The sequence below is a fragment of the Balaenoptera borealis genome (assembly GCF_965194805.1).
Source record: "Balaenoptera borealis genome assembly, chromosome: 9".
Lineage (NCBI taxonomy): Eukaryota > Metazoa > Chordata > Mammalia > Artiodactyla > Balaenopteridae > Balaenoptera > Balaenoptera borealis.
In genome coordinates this window covers 95,139,693-95,153,659 of record NC_138873.1, presented here as the reverse complement: position 1 = coordinate 95,153,659, position 13,967 = coordinate 95,139,693, and positions in this window count along the sequence as shown.

The window sequence follows — 13,967 nt, the reverse complement described above, 5'->3', positions numbered from 1 at the left end:
TCAAATCCTCTTCGTTGCCTTCCCTCAATATATTTGTGGACGAGAGTTATCATTTGTAAGTCTGCAGGTTTGTGAATTGCAGTGCCCCTGAGCTCCATTATTCAACTCGCTTTCTTGGGAGCTGGCCGCAAAAGCGCAGGATTGCTTCAGGCCGTATTCTGGTTCCTGGCGGCAGGCTGAGCCTGTGGTTAATTCTTCTTCCTGATGGGAAAACAGAGTGACCTGTGCCTGTCCCAACACCTAGAGCTAGTCTCTCATTGGTTGCCCCTCTTCCCGTTCATCCTCAGGACAAATTGCAACCTGTACGGAACAGGAGGATAAAGGTGCTGATTCTCCAAGGAGAGAGATTGCTAGTAAAGCGGCTGGAATGGCGAGCCGGAGCACAAGGAGATGAGAAATGAGGTGCGTTTTAGAAACCTTTCCCGATCACACGGTGTGCCATCTTCGGGGTTTCTCATGCATGTTTTCAATGTAGGACGATGCCCTTGAACCTGGAGATTTGGGACCCATGGGATGGGTACCACGCCGTATTAATTTAAAGGGTCTGCGTTAGCTCACCCAACCTCACCAAACCTCTCAGCCCCAAGAGTGTCCACCCATATGTCTCAATCAGCTGTGGGTCTAGATATGGTCAATCCAGGTGGCATCACAGCCCCTGAACGAATTTTGTAAGAATTTCTCTCTCTTTCACTGTCTTTGTTTCACGGGTTTTGAAAAGTAATTGATTTTTATAATGGGGTTTAGCTGCTTTTCACTGCTATGTTTATGCCGCTTTACACCCACTTGACTCACTTACAGAGAGATATCAATACATAGGTTTGAAGATTCTTACTAGTCAGATATATTCTTGGGCGGTGAATAGGGGGTGTTGAGTCCAGTTCACTGAGCAAGGAGTAGGTCTTGTCTATTACATATTGGGTTCATGGAACGGTATCTGAGCTAATTTGAAACCCTTGTTTTATGCATCACCCCACCTCACCTTTCCCGTTAAGCAGCCATAGTGTGTTTTCTAAATGTGTGACTCCGTTCTGTTTTGTAATTCAGTTCAAGGGTAGCGGTTTTTACATTCCCTCTATAAGTGATATCTCATGATAAGTGTCTTTTTCTGTGGGACTTATTTCACTTAGAATCGTCATACCTAAATCCACTCATCATGCTGCTACTAGCCTTATGACATTGATTTCATGGCTGAGTGATATTCCATTGTACATAAGGACCACAACTTCTTTATCCATTCTTCTCTTTCCTCGGATATTTAAGGTGTAACGAAGTGGAGGTTCTTGTCAACAGAGTAGCCCAAAACTTTGGGGTGCCTGTGTCTTGCTGAATTTTAGTTTTCCCAATTTATACGCCCATGAGTGGAAGTGCCCAAGCTCTCTAAGCTGAGTTTTTTAGATGTTTCAGGACACACCGTACACTTCTCCAGAGTGGCTGTTGGCAATTTACGTCCCGCCCTTCAGCGTAGCAAGGCTCCCATTTCTCCATGGCCTGTCCTGCATTTCTGGTTTTGACCCTTTATTCAGCATGACCCTTTTGACCGATGGGAAGCGAGACTTCTTTGTAGCGCTGATTTGCCTTTCCAGGTTGCTTGGTTGGCCAAAAAGGGCGTATGCGTTTTTTCCTGAATATATTCAGGAAAAAACGCATACGCCCTTTTTGGCCAAGGGCATCATTGTCGAGGTTTTGCCGCTTTTCCTGTGCTTTAAAGGCGATTCGAATCTACCTCCTGAAATCTGTTTCCTGCAATTCTGCCTTGCTTTCAAATCCTCTTCGTTGCCTTCCCTCAATATATTTGTGGACGAGAGTTATCATTTCTAAGTCTGCAGGTTTGTGAATTGCAGTGCCCCTGAGCTCCATTATTCAACTCGCTTTCTTGGGAGCTGGCCGCAAAAGCGCAGGATTGCTTCAGGCCGTATTCTGGTTCCTGGCGGCAGGCTGAGCCTGTGGTTAATTCTTCTTCCTGATGGGAAAACAGAGTTACCTGTGCCTGTCCCAACACCTAGAGCTAGTCTCTCATTGGTTGCCCCTCTTCCCGTTCATCCTCAGGACAAATTGCAACCTGTACGGAACAGGAGGATAAAGGTGCTGATTCTCCAAGGAGAGAGATTGCTAGTAAAGCGGCTGGAATGGCGAACCGGAGCACAAGGAGATGAGAAATGAGGTGCGTTTTAGAAACCTTTCCCGATCACACGGTGTGCCATCTTCGGGGTTTCTCATGCATGTTTTCAATGTAGGACGATGCCCTTGAACCTGGAGATTTGGGACCCATGGGATGGGTACCACGCCGTATTAATTTAAAGGGTCTGCGTTAGCTCACCCAACCTCACCAAACCTCTCAGCCCCAAGAGTGTCCACCCATATGTCTCAATCAGCTGTGGGTCTAGATATGGTCAATCCAGGTGGCATCACAGCCCCTGAACGAATTTTGTAAGAATTTCTCTCTCTTTCACTGTCTTTGTTTCACGGGTTTTGAAAAGTAATTGATTTTTATAATGGGGTTTGGCTGCTTTTCACTGCTGTGTTTATGCCGCTTTACACCCACTTGACTCACTTACAGAGAGATATCAATACATAGGTTTGAAGATTCTTACTAGTCTGATATATTCCTGGGCGGTGAATAGGGGGTGTTGAGTCCAGTTCACTGAGCAAGGAGTAGGTCTTGTCTATTACATATTGGGTTTATGGAACGATATCTGAGCTAATTTGAAACCCTTGTTTTATGCATCACCCCACCTCACCTTTCCCGTTAAGCAGCCATAGTCTGTTTTCTAAACGTGTGATTCTGTTCTGTTTTGTAATTCAGTTCAAGGGTAGCGGTTTTTACATTCCCTCTATAAGTGATATCTCATGATAAGTGTCTTTTTCTGTGTGACTTATTTCACTTAGAATCGTCATAGCTAAATCCACTCATCATGCTGCTACTAGCCTTATGACATTGATTTCATGGCTGAGTGATATTCCATTGTACATAAGGACCACAACTTCTTTATCCATTCTTCTCTTTCCTCGGATATTTAAGGTGTAACGAAGTGGAGGTTCTTGTCAACAGAGTAGCCCAAAACTTTGGGGTGCCTGTGTCTTGCTGAATTTTAGTTTTCCCAATTTATACGCCCATGAGTGGAAGTGCCCAAGCTCTCTAAGCTGAGTTTTTTAGATGTTTCAGGACACACCGTACACTTCTCCAGAGTGGCTGTTGGCAATTTACGTCCCGCCCTTCAGCGTAGCAAGGCTCCCATTTCTCCATGGCCTGTCCTGCATTTCTGGTTTTGACCCTTTATTCAGCATGACCCTTTTGACCGATGGGAAGCGAGACTTCTTTGTAGCGCTGATTTGCCTTTCCAGGTTGCTTGGTTGGCCAAAAAGGGCGTATGCGTTTTTTCCTGAATATATTCAGGAAAAAACGCATACGCCCTTTTTGGCCAAGGGCATCATTGTCGAGGTTTTGCCGCTTTTCCTGTGCTTTAAAGGCGATTCGAATCTACCTCCTGAAATCTGTTTCCTGCAATTCTGCCTTGCTTTCAAATCCTCTTCGATGCCTTCCCTCAATATATTTGTGGACGAGAGTTATCATTTCTAAGTCTGCAGGTTTGTGAATTGCAGTGCCCCTGAGCTCCATTATTCAACTCGCTTTCTTGGGAGCTGGCCGCAAAAGCGCAGGATTGCTTCAGGCCGTATTCTGGTTCCTGGCGGCAGGCTGAGCCTGTGGTTAATTCTTCTTCCTGATGGGAAAACAGAGTTACCTGTGCCTGTCCCAACACCTAGAGCTAGTCTCTCATTGGTTGCCCCTCTTCCCGTTCATCCTCAGGACAAATTGCAACCTGTACGGAACAGGAGGATAAAGGTGCTGATTCTCCAAGGAGAGAGATTGCTAGTAAAGCGGCTGGAATGGCGAACCGGAGCACAAGGAGATGAGAAATGAGGTGCGTTTTAGAAACCTTTCCCGATCACACGGTGTGCCATCTTCGGGGTTTCTCATGCATGTTTTCAATGTAGGACGATGCCCTTGAACCTGGAGATTTGGGACCCATGGGATGGGTACCACGCCGTATTAATTTAAAGGGTCTGCGTTAGCTCACCCAACCTCACCAAACCTCTCAGCCCCAAGAGTGTCCACCCATATGTCTCAATCAGCTGTGGGTCTAGATATGGTCAATCCAGGTGGCATCACAGCCCCTGAACGAATTTTGTAAGAATTTCTCTCTCTTTCACTGTCTTTGTTTCACGGGTTTTGAAAAGTAATTGATTTTTATAATGGGGTTTGGCTGCTTTTCACTGCTGTGTTTATGCCGCTTTACACCCACTTGACTCACTTACAGAGAGATATCAATACATAGGTTTGAAGATTCTTACTAGTCTGATATATTCCTGGGCGGTGAATAGGGGGTGTTGAGTCCAGTTCACTGAGCAAGGAGTAGGTCTTGTCTATTACATATTGGGTTTATGGAACGATATCTGAGCTAATTTGAAACCCTTGTTTTATGCATCACCCCACCTCACCTTTCCCGTTAAGCAGCCATAGTCTGTTTTCTAAACGTGTGATTCTGTTCTGTTTTGTAATTCAGTTCAAGGGTAGCGGTTTTTACATTCCCTCTATAAGTGATATCTCATGATAAGTGTCTTTTTCTGTGTGACTTATTTCACTTAGAATCGTCATAGCTAAATCCACTCATCATGCTGCTACTAGCCTTATGACATTGATTTCATGGCTGAGTGATATTCCATTGTATATAAGGACCACATCTTCTTTATCCATTCTTCTCTTTCCTGGGATATTTAAGGTGTAACGAAGTGGAGGTTCTTGTCAACAGAGTAGCCCAAAACTTTGGGGTGCCTGTGTCTTGCTGATTTTTAGTTTTCCCAATTTATACGCCCATGAGTGGAAGTGCCCTATGCTCTCTAAGCTGAGTTTTTTAGATGTTTCAGGACACACCGTACACTTCTCCAGAGTGGCTGTTGGCAATTTACATCCCGCCCATCAGTGTAGCAAGGCTCCCATTTCTCCATGGCCTGTCCTGCATTTCTGGTTTTGACACTTTTTTCAGCATGGCCCTTTTGACCGATGGGAAGCGAGACTTCTTTGTAGCGCTGATTTGCCTTTCCAGGTTGCTTGGTTGGCCAAAAAGGGCGTATGCGTTTTTTCCTGAATATATTCAGGAAAAAACGCATACGCCCTTTTTGGCCAAAGGCATCATTGTCGAGGTTTTGATGCTTTTCCTGTGCTTTAAAGGCGATTCGAATCTACCTCCTGAAATCTGTTTCCTGCAATTCTGCCTTGCTTTCAAATCCTCTTCGTTGCCTTCCCTCAATATATTTGTGGACGAGAGTTATCATTTGTAAGTCTGCAGGTTTGTGAATTGCAGTGCCCCTGAGCTCCATTATTCAACTCGCTTTCTTGGGAGCTGGCCGCAAAAGCGCAGGATTGCTTCAGGCCGTATTCTGGTTCCTGGCGGCAGGCTGAGCCTGTGGTTAATTCTTCTTCCTGATGGGAAAACAGAGTGACCTGTGCCTGTCCCAACACCTAGAGCTAGTCTCTCATTGGTTGCCCCTCTTCCCGTTCATCCTCAGGACAAATTGCAACCTGTACGGAACAGGAGGATAAAGGTGCTGATTCTCCAAGGAGAGAGATTGCTAGTAAAGCGGCTGGAATGGCGAGCCGGAGCACAAGGAGATGAGAAATGAGGTGCGTTTTAGAAACCTTTCCCGATCACACGGTGTGCCATCTTCGGGGTTTCTCATGCATGTTTTCAATGTAGGACGATGCCCTTGAACCTGGAGATTTGGGACCCATGGGATGGGTACCACGCCGTATTAATTTAAAGGGTCTGCGTTAGCTCACCCAACCTCACCAAACCTCTCAGCCCCAAGAGTGTCCACCCATATGTCTCAATCAGCTGTGGGTCTAGATATGGTCAATCCAGGTGGCATCACAGCCCCTGAACGAATTTTGTAAGAATTTCTCTCTCTTTCACTGTCTTTGTTTCACGGGTTTTGAAAAGTAATTGATTTTTATAATGGGGTTTAGCTGCTTTTCACTGCTGTGTTTATGCCGCTTTACACCCACTTGACTCACTTACAGAGAGATATCAATACATAGGTTTGAAGATTCTTACTAGTCAGATATATTCTTGGGCGGTGAATAGGGGGTGTTGAGTCCAGTTCACTGAGCAAGGAGTAGGTCTTGTCTATTACATATTGGGTTCATGGAACGGTATCTGAGCTAATTTGAAACCCTTGTTTTATGCATCACCCCACCTCACCTTTCCCGTTAAGCAGCCATAGTGTGTTTTCTAAATGTGTGACTCCGTTCTGTTTTGTAATTCAGTTCAAGGGTAGCGGTTTTTACATTCCCTCTATAAGTGATATCTTATGATAAGTGTCTTTTTCTGTGTGATTTATTTCACTTAGAATCGTCATACCTAAATCCACTCATCATGCTGCTACTAGCCTTATGACATTGATTTCATGGCTGAGTGATATTCCATTGTACATAAGGACCACAACTTCTTTATCCATTCTTCTCTTTCCTCGGATATTTAAGGTGTAATGAAGTGGAGGTTTTTGTCAACAGAGTAGCCCAAAATTTGGGGTGCCTGTGTCTTGCTGATTTTTAGTTTTCCCAATTTATACGCCCATGAGTGGAAGTGCCCAAGCTCTCTAAGCTGAGTTTTTTAGATGTTTCAGGACACACCGTACACTTCTCCAGAGTGGCTGTTGGCAATTTACGTCCCGCCCATCAGCGTAGCAAGGCTCCCATTTCTCCAGGGCCTGTCCTGCATTTCTGGTTTTGACACTTTATTCAGCATGGCCCTTTTGACCAATGGGAAGCGAGACTTCTTTGTAGCGCTGATTTGCCTTTCCAGGTTGCTTGGTTGGCCAAAAAGGGCGTATGCGATTTTTCCTGAATATATTCAGGAAAAAACGCATACGCCCTTTTTGGCCAAGTGCATCACTGTCGAGGTTTTGCCGCTTTTCCTGTGCTTTAAAGGCGATTCGAATGTACCTCCTGAAATCTGTTTCCTGCAATTCTGCCTTGCTTTCAAATCCTCTTCGTTGCCTTCCCTCAATATATTTGTGGACGAGAGTTATCATTTCTAAGTCTGCAGGTTTGTGAATTGCAGTGCCCCTGAGCTCCATTATTCAACTCGCTTTCTTGGGAGCTGGCCGCAAAAGCGCAGGATTGCTTCAGGCCGTATTCTGGTTCCTGGCGGAAGGCTGAGCCTGTGGTTAATTCTTCTTCCTGATGGGAAAACAGAGTGACGTGTGCCTGTCCCAACACCTAGAGCTAGTCTCTCATTGGTTGCCCCTCTTCCCGTTCATCCTCAGGACAAATTGCAACCTGTACGGAACAGGAGGATAAAGGTGCTGATTCTCCAAGGAGAGAGATTGCTAGTAAAGCGGCTGGAATGGCGAACCGGAGCACAAGGAGATGAGAAATGAGGTGCGTTTTAGAAACCTTTCCCCATCACACGGTGTGCCATCTTCGGGGTTTCTCATGCATGTTTTCAATGTAGGACGATGCCCTTGAACCTGGAGATTTGGGACCCATGGGATGGGTACCACGCCGTATTAATTTAAAGGGTCTGCGTTAGCTCACCCAACCTCACCAAACCTCTCAGCCCCAAGAGTGTCCACCCATATGTCTCAATCAGCTGTGGGTCTAGATATGGTCAATCCAGGTGGCATCACAGCCCCTGAACGAATTTTTTAAGAATTCCTCTCTCTTTCACTGTCTTTGTTTCACGGGTTTTGAAAAGTAATTGATTTTTATAATGGGGTTTAGCTGCTTTCCACTGCTGTGTTTATGCCGCTTTACACCCACTTGACTCACTTACAGAGTGATATCAATACATAGGTTTGAAGATTCTTACTAGTCAGATATATTCTTGGGCGGTGAATAGGGGGTGTTGAGTCCAGTTCACTGAGCAAGGAGTAGGTCTTGTCTATTACATATTGGGTTTATGGAACGATATCTGAGCTAATTTGAAACCCTTGTTTTATGCATCACCCCACCTCACCTTTCCCGTTAAGCAGCCATAGTGTGTTTTCTAAACGTGTGACTCTGTTCTGTTTTGTAATTCAGTTCAAGGGTAGCGGTTTTTACATTCCCTCTATAAGTGATATCTCATGATAAGTGTCTTTTTCTGTGTGACTTATTTCACTTAGAATCGTCATAGCTAAATCCACTCATCATGCTGCTACTAGCCTTATGACATTGATTTCATGGCTGAGTGATATTCCATTGTATATAAGGACCACATCTTCTTTATCCATTCTTCTCTTTCCTGGGATATTTAAGGTGTAACGAAGTGGAGGTTTTTGTCAACAGAGTAGCCCAAAACTTTGGGGTGCCTGTGTCTTGCTGATTTTTAGTTTTCCCAATTTATACGCCCATGAGTGGAAGTGCCCTATGCTCTCTAAGCTGAGTTTTTTAGATGTTTCAGGACACACCGTACACTTCTCCAGAGTGGCTGTTGGCAATTTACATCCCGCCCATCAGTGTAGCAAGGCTCCCATTTCTCCATGGCCTGTCCTGCATTTCTGGTTTTGACACTTTATTCAGCATGGCCCTTTTGACCGATGGGAAGCGAGACTTCTTTGTAGCGCTGATTTGCCTTTCCAGGTTGCTTGGTTGGCCAAAAAGGGCGTATGCGTTTTTTCCTGAATATATTCAGGAAAAAACGCATACGCCCTTTTTGGCCAAGGGCATCACTGTCGAGGTTTTGCCGCTTTTCCTGTGCTTTAAAGGCGATTCGAATCTACCTCCTGAAATCTGTTTCCTGCAATTCTGCCTTGCTTTCAAATCCTCTTCGTTGCCTTCCCTCAATATATTTGTGGACGAGAGTTATCATTTGTAAGTCTGCAGGTTTGTGAATTGCAGTGCCCCTGAGCTCCATTATTCAACTCGCTTTCTTGGGAGCTGGCCGCAAAAGCGCAGGATTGCTTCAGGCCGTATTCTGGTTCCTGGCGGCAGGCTGAGCCTGTGGTTAATTCTTCTTCCTGATGGGAAAACAGAGTGACCTGTGCCTGTCCCAACACCTAGAGCTAGTCTCTCATTGGTTGCCCCTCTTCCCGTTCATCCTCAGGACAAATTGCAACCTGTACGGAACAGGAGGATAAAGGTGCTGATTCTCCAAGGAGAGAGATTGCTAGTAAAGCGGCTGGAATGGCGAGCCGGAGCACAAGGAGATGAGAAATGAGGTGCGTTTTAGAAACCTTTCCCGATCACACGGTGTGCCATCTTCGGGGTTTCTCATGCATGTTTTCAATGTAGGACGATGCCCTTGAACCTGGAGATTTGGGACCCATGGGATGGGTACCACGCCGTATTAATTTAAAGGGTCTGCGTTAGCTCACCCAACCTCACCAAACCTCTCAGCCCCAAGAGTGTCCACCCATATGTCTCAATCAGCTGTGGGTCTAGATATGGTCAATCCAGGTGGCATCACAGCCCCTGAACGAATTTTGTAAGAATTTCTCTCTCTTTCACTGTCTTTGTTTCACGGGTTTTGAAAAGTAATTGATTTTTATAATGGGGTTTGGCTGCTTTTCACTGCTGTGTTTATGCCGCTTTACACCCACTTGACTCACTTACAGAGAGATATCAATACATAGGTTTGAAGATTCTTACTAGTCTGATATATTCCTGGGCGGTGAATAGGGGGTGTTGAGTCCAGTTCACTGAGCAAGGAGTAGGTCTTGTCTATTACATATTGGGTTTATGGAACGATATCTGAGCTAATTTGAAACCCTTGTTTTATGCATCACCCCACCTCACCTTTCCCGTTAAGCAGCCATAGTCTGTTTTCTAAACGTGTGATTCCGTTCTGTTTTGTAATTCAGTTCAAGGGTAGCGGTTTTTACATTCCCTCTATAAGTGATATCTCATGATAAGTGTCTTTTTCTGTGGGACTTATTTCACTTAGAATCGTCATACCTAAATCCACTCATCATGCTGCTACTAGCCTTATGACATTGATTTCATGGCTGAGTGATATTCCATTGTATATAAGGACCACATCTTCTTTATCCATTCTTCTCTTTCCTGGGATATTTAAGGTGTAACGAAGTGGAGGTTCTTGTCAACAGAGTAGCCCAAAACTTTGGGGTGCCTGTGTCTTGCTGATTTTTAGTTTTCCCAATTTATATGCCCATGAGTGGAAGTGCCCTATGCTCTCTAAGCTGAGTTTTTTAGATGTTTCAGGACACACCGTACACTTCTCCAGAGTGGCTGTTGGCAATTTACATCCCGCCCATCAGTGTAGCAAGGCTCCCATTTCTCCATGGCCTGTCCTGCATTTCTGGTTTTGACACTTTATTCAGCATGGCCCTTTTGACCGATGGGAAGCGAGACTTCTTTGTAGCGCTGATTTGCCTTTCCAGGTTGCTTGGTTGGCCAAAAAGGGCGTATGCGTTTTTTCCTGAATATATTCAGGAAAAAACGCATACGCCCTTTTTGGCCAAGGGCATCATTGTCGAGGTTTTGATGCTTTTCCTGTGCTTTAAAGGCGATTCGAATCTACCTCCTGAAATCTGTTTCCTGCAATTCTGCCTTGCTTTCAAATCCTCTTCGATGCCTTCCCTCAATATATTTGTGGACAACAGTTATCATTTCTAAGTCTGCAGGTTTGTGAATTGCAGTGCCCCTGAGCTCCATTATTCAAGTCGCTTTCTTGGGAGCTGGCCGCAAAAGCGCAGGATTGCTTCAGGCCATATTCTGGTTCCTGGCGGCAGGCTGAGCCTGTGGTTAATTCTTCTTCCTGATGGGAAAACAGAGTGACCTGTGCCTGTCCCAACACCTAGAGCTAGTCTCTCATTGGTTGCCCCTCTTCCCGTTCATCCTCAGGACAAATTGCAACCTGTACGGAACAGGAGGATAAAGGTGCTGATTCTCCAAGGAGAGAGATTGCTAGTAAAGCGGCTGGAATGGCGAGCCGGAGCACAAGGAGATGAGAAATGAGGTGCGTTTTAGAAACCTTTCCCGATCACACGGTGTGCCATCTTCGGGGTTTCTCATGCATGTTTTCAATGTAGGACGATGCCCTTGAACCTGGAGATTTGGGACCCATGGGATGGGTACCACGCCGTATTAATTTAAAGGGTCTGCGTTAGCTCACCCAACCTCACCAAACCTCTCAGCCCCAAGAGTGTCCACCCATATGTCTCAATCAGCTGTGGGTCTAGATATGGTCAATCCAGGTGGCATCACAGCCCCTGAACGAATTTTGTAAGAATTTCTCTCTCTTTCACTGTCTTTGTTTCACGGGTTTTGAAAAGTAATTGATTTTTATAATGGGGTTTAGCTGCTTTTCACTGCTGTGTTTATGCCGCTTTACACCCACTTGACTCACTTACAGAGAGATATCAATACATAGGTTTTAAGATTCTTACTAGTCAGATATATTCTTGGGCGGTGAATAGGGGGTGTTGAGTCCAGTTCACTGAGCAAGGAGTAGGTCTTGTCTATTACATATTGGGTTCATGGAACGGTATCTGAGCTAATTTGAAACCCTTGTTTTATGCATCACCCCACCTCACCTTTCCCGTTAAGCAGCCATAGTGTGTTTTCTAAATGTGTGACTCCGTTCTGTTTTGTAATTCAGTTCAAGGGTAGCGGTTTTTACATTCCCTCTATAAGTGATATCTCATGATAAGTGTCTTTTTCTGTGGGACTTATTTCACTTAGAATCGTCATACCTAAATCCACTCATCATGCTGCTACTAGCCTTATGACATTGATTTCATGGCTGAGTGATATTCCATTGTACATAAGGACCACAACTTCTTTATCCATTCTTCTCTTTCCTCGGATATTTAAGGTGTAATGAAGTGGAGGTTTTTGTCAACAGAGTAGCCCAAAATTTGGGGTGCCTGTGTCTTGCTGATTTTTAGTTTTCCCAATTTATACGCCCATGAGTGGAAGTGCCCAAGCTCTCTAAGCTGAGTTTTTTAGATGTTTCAGGACACACCGTACACTTCTCCAGAGTGGCTGTTGGCAATTTACGTCCCGCCCATCAGCGTAGCAAGGCTCCCATTTCTCCATGGCCTGTCCTGCATTTCTGGTTTTGACACTTTATTCAGCATGGCCCTTTTGACCAATGGGAAGCGAGACTTCTTTGTAGCGCTGATTTGCCTTTCCAGGTTGCTTGGTTGGCCAAAAAGGGCGTATGCGATTTTTCCTGAATATATTCAGGAAAAAACGCATACGCCCTTTTTGGCCAAGTGCATCACTGTCGAGGTTTTGCCGCTTTTCCTGTGCTTTAAAGGCGATTCGAATGTACCTCCTGAAATCTGTTTCCTGCAATTCTGCCTTGCTTTCAAATCCTCTTCGTTGCCTTCCCTCAATATATTTGTGGACGAGAGTTATCATTTGTAAGTCTGCAGGTTTGTGAATTGCAGTGCCCCTGAGCTCCATTATTCAACTCGCTTTCTTGGGAGCTGGCCGCAAAAGCGCAGGATTGCTTCAGGCCGTATTCTGGTTCCTGGCGGAAGGCTGAGCCTGTGGTTAATTCTTCTTCCTGATGGGAAAACAGAGTGACCTGTGCCTGTCCCAACACCTAGAGCTAGTCTCTCATTGGTTGCCCCTCTTCCCGTTCATCCTCAGGACAAATTGCAACCTGTACGGAACAGGAGGATAAAGGTGCTGATTCTCCAAGGAGAGAGATTGCTAGTAAAGCGGCTGGAATGGCGAACCGGAGCACAAGGAGATGAGAAATGAGGTGCGTTTTAGAAACCTTTCCCCATCACACGGTGTGCCATCTTCGGGGTTTCTCATGCATGTTTTCAATGTAGGACGATGCCCTTGAACCTGGAGATTTGGGACCCATGGGATGGGTACCACGCCGTATTAATTTAAAGGGTCTGCGTTAGCTCACCCAACCTCACCAAACCTCTCAGCCCCAAGAGTGTCCACCCATATGTCTCAATCAGCTGTTGGTCTAGATATGGTCAATCCATTTGGCATCACAGCCCCTGAACGAATTTTGTAAGAATTCCTCTCTCTTTCACTGTCTTTGTTTCACGGGTTTTGAAAAGTAATTGATTTTTATAATGGGGTTTGGCTGCTTTCCACTGCTGTGTTTATGCCGCTTTACACCCACTTGACTCACTTACAGAGTGATATCAATACATAGGTTTGAAGATTCTTACTACTCAGATATATTCTTGGGCGGTGAATAGGGGGTGTTGAGTCCAGTTCACTGAGCAAGGAGTAGGTCTTGTCTATTACATATTGGGTTTATGGAACGATATCTGAGCTAATTTGAAACCCTTGTTTTATGCATCACCCCACCTCACCTTTCCCGTTAAGCAGCCATAGTGTGTTTTCTAAACGTGTGACTCTGTTCTGTTTTGTAATTCAGTTCAAGGGTAGCGGTTTTTACATTCCCTCTATAAGTGATATCTCATGATAAGTGTCTTTTTCTGTGTGACTTATTTCACTTAGAATCGTCATAGCTAAATCCACTCATCATGCTGCTACTAGCCTTATGACATTGATTTCATGGCTGAGTGATATTCCATTGTATATAAGGACCACATCTTCTTTATCCATTCTTCTCTTTCCTGGGATATTTAAGGTGTAACGAAGTGGAGGTTCTTGTCAACAGAGTAGCCCAAAACTTTGGGGTGCCTGTGTCTTGCTGATTTTTAGTTTTCCCAATTTATACGCCCATGAGTGGAAGTGCCCTATGCTCTCTAAGCTGAGTTTTTTAGATGTTTCAGGACACACCGTACACTTCTCCAGAGTGGCTGTTGGCAATTTACATCCCGCCCATCAGTGTAGCAAGGCTCCCATTTCTCCATGGCCTGTCCTGCATTTCTGGTTTTGACACTTTATTCAGCATGGCCCTTTTGACCGATGGGAAGCGAGACTTCTTTGTAGCGCTGATTTGCCTTTCCAGGTTGCTTGGTTGGCCAAAAAGGGCGTATGCGTTTTTTCCTGAATATATTCAGGAAAAAACGCATACGCC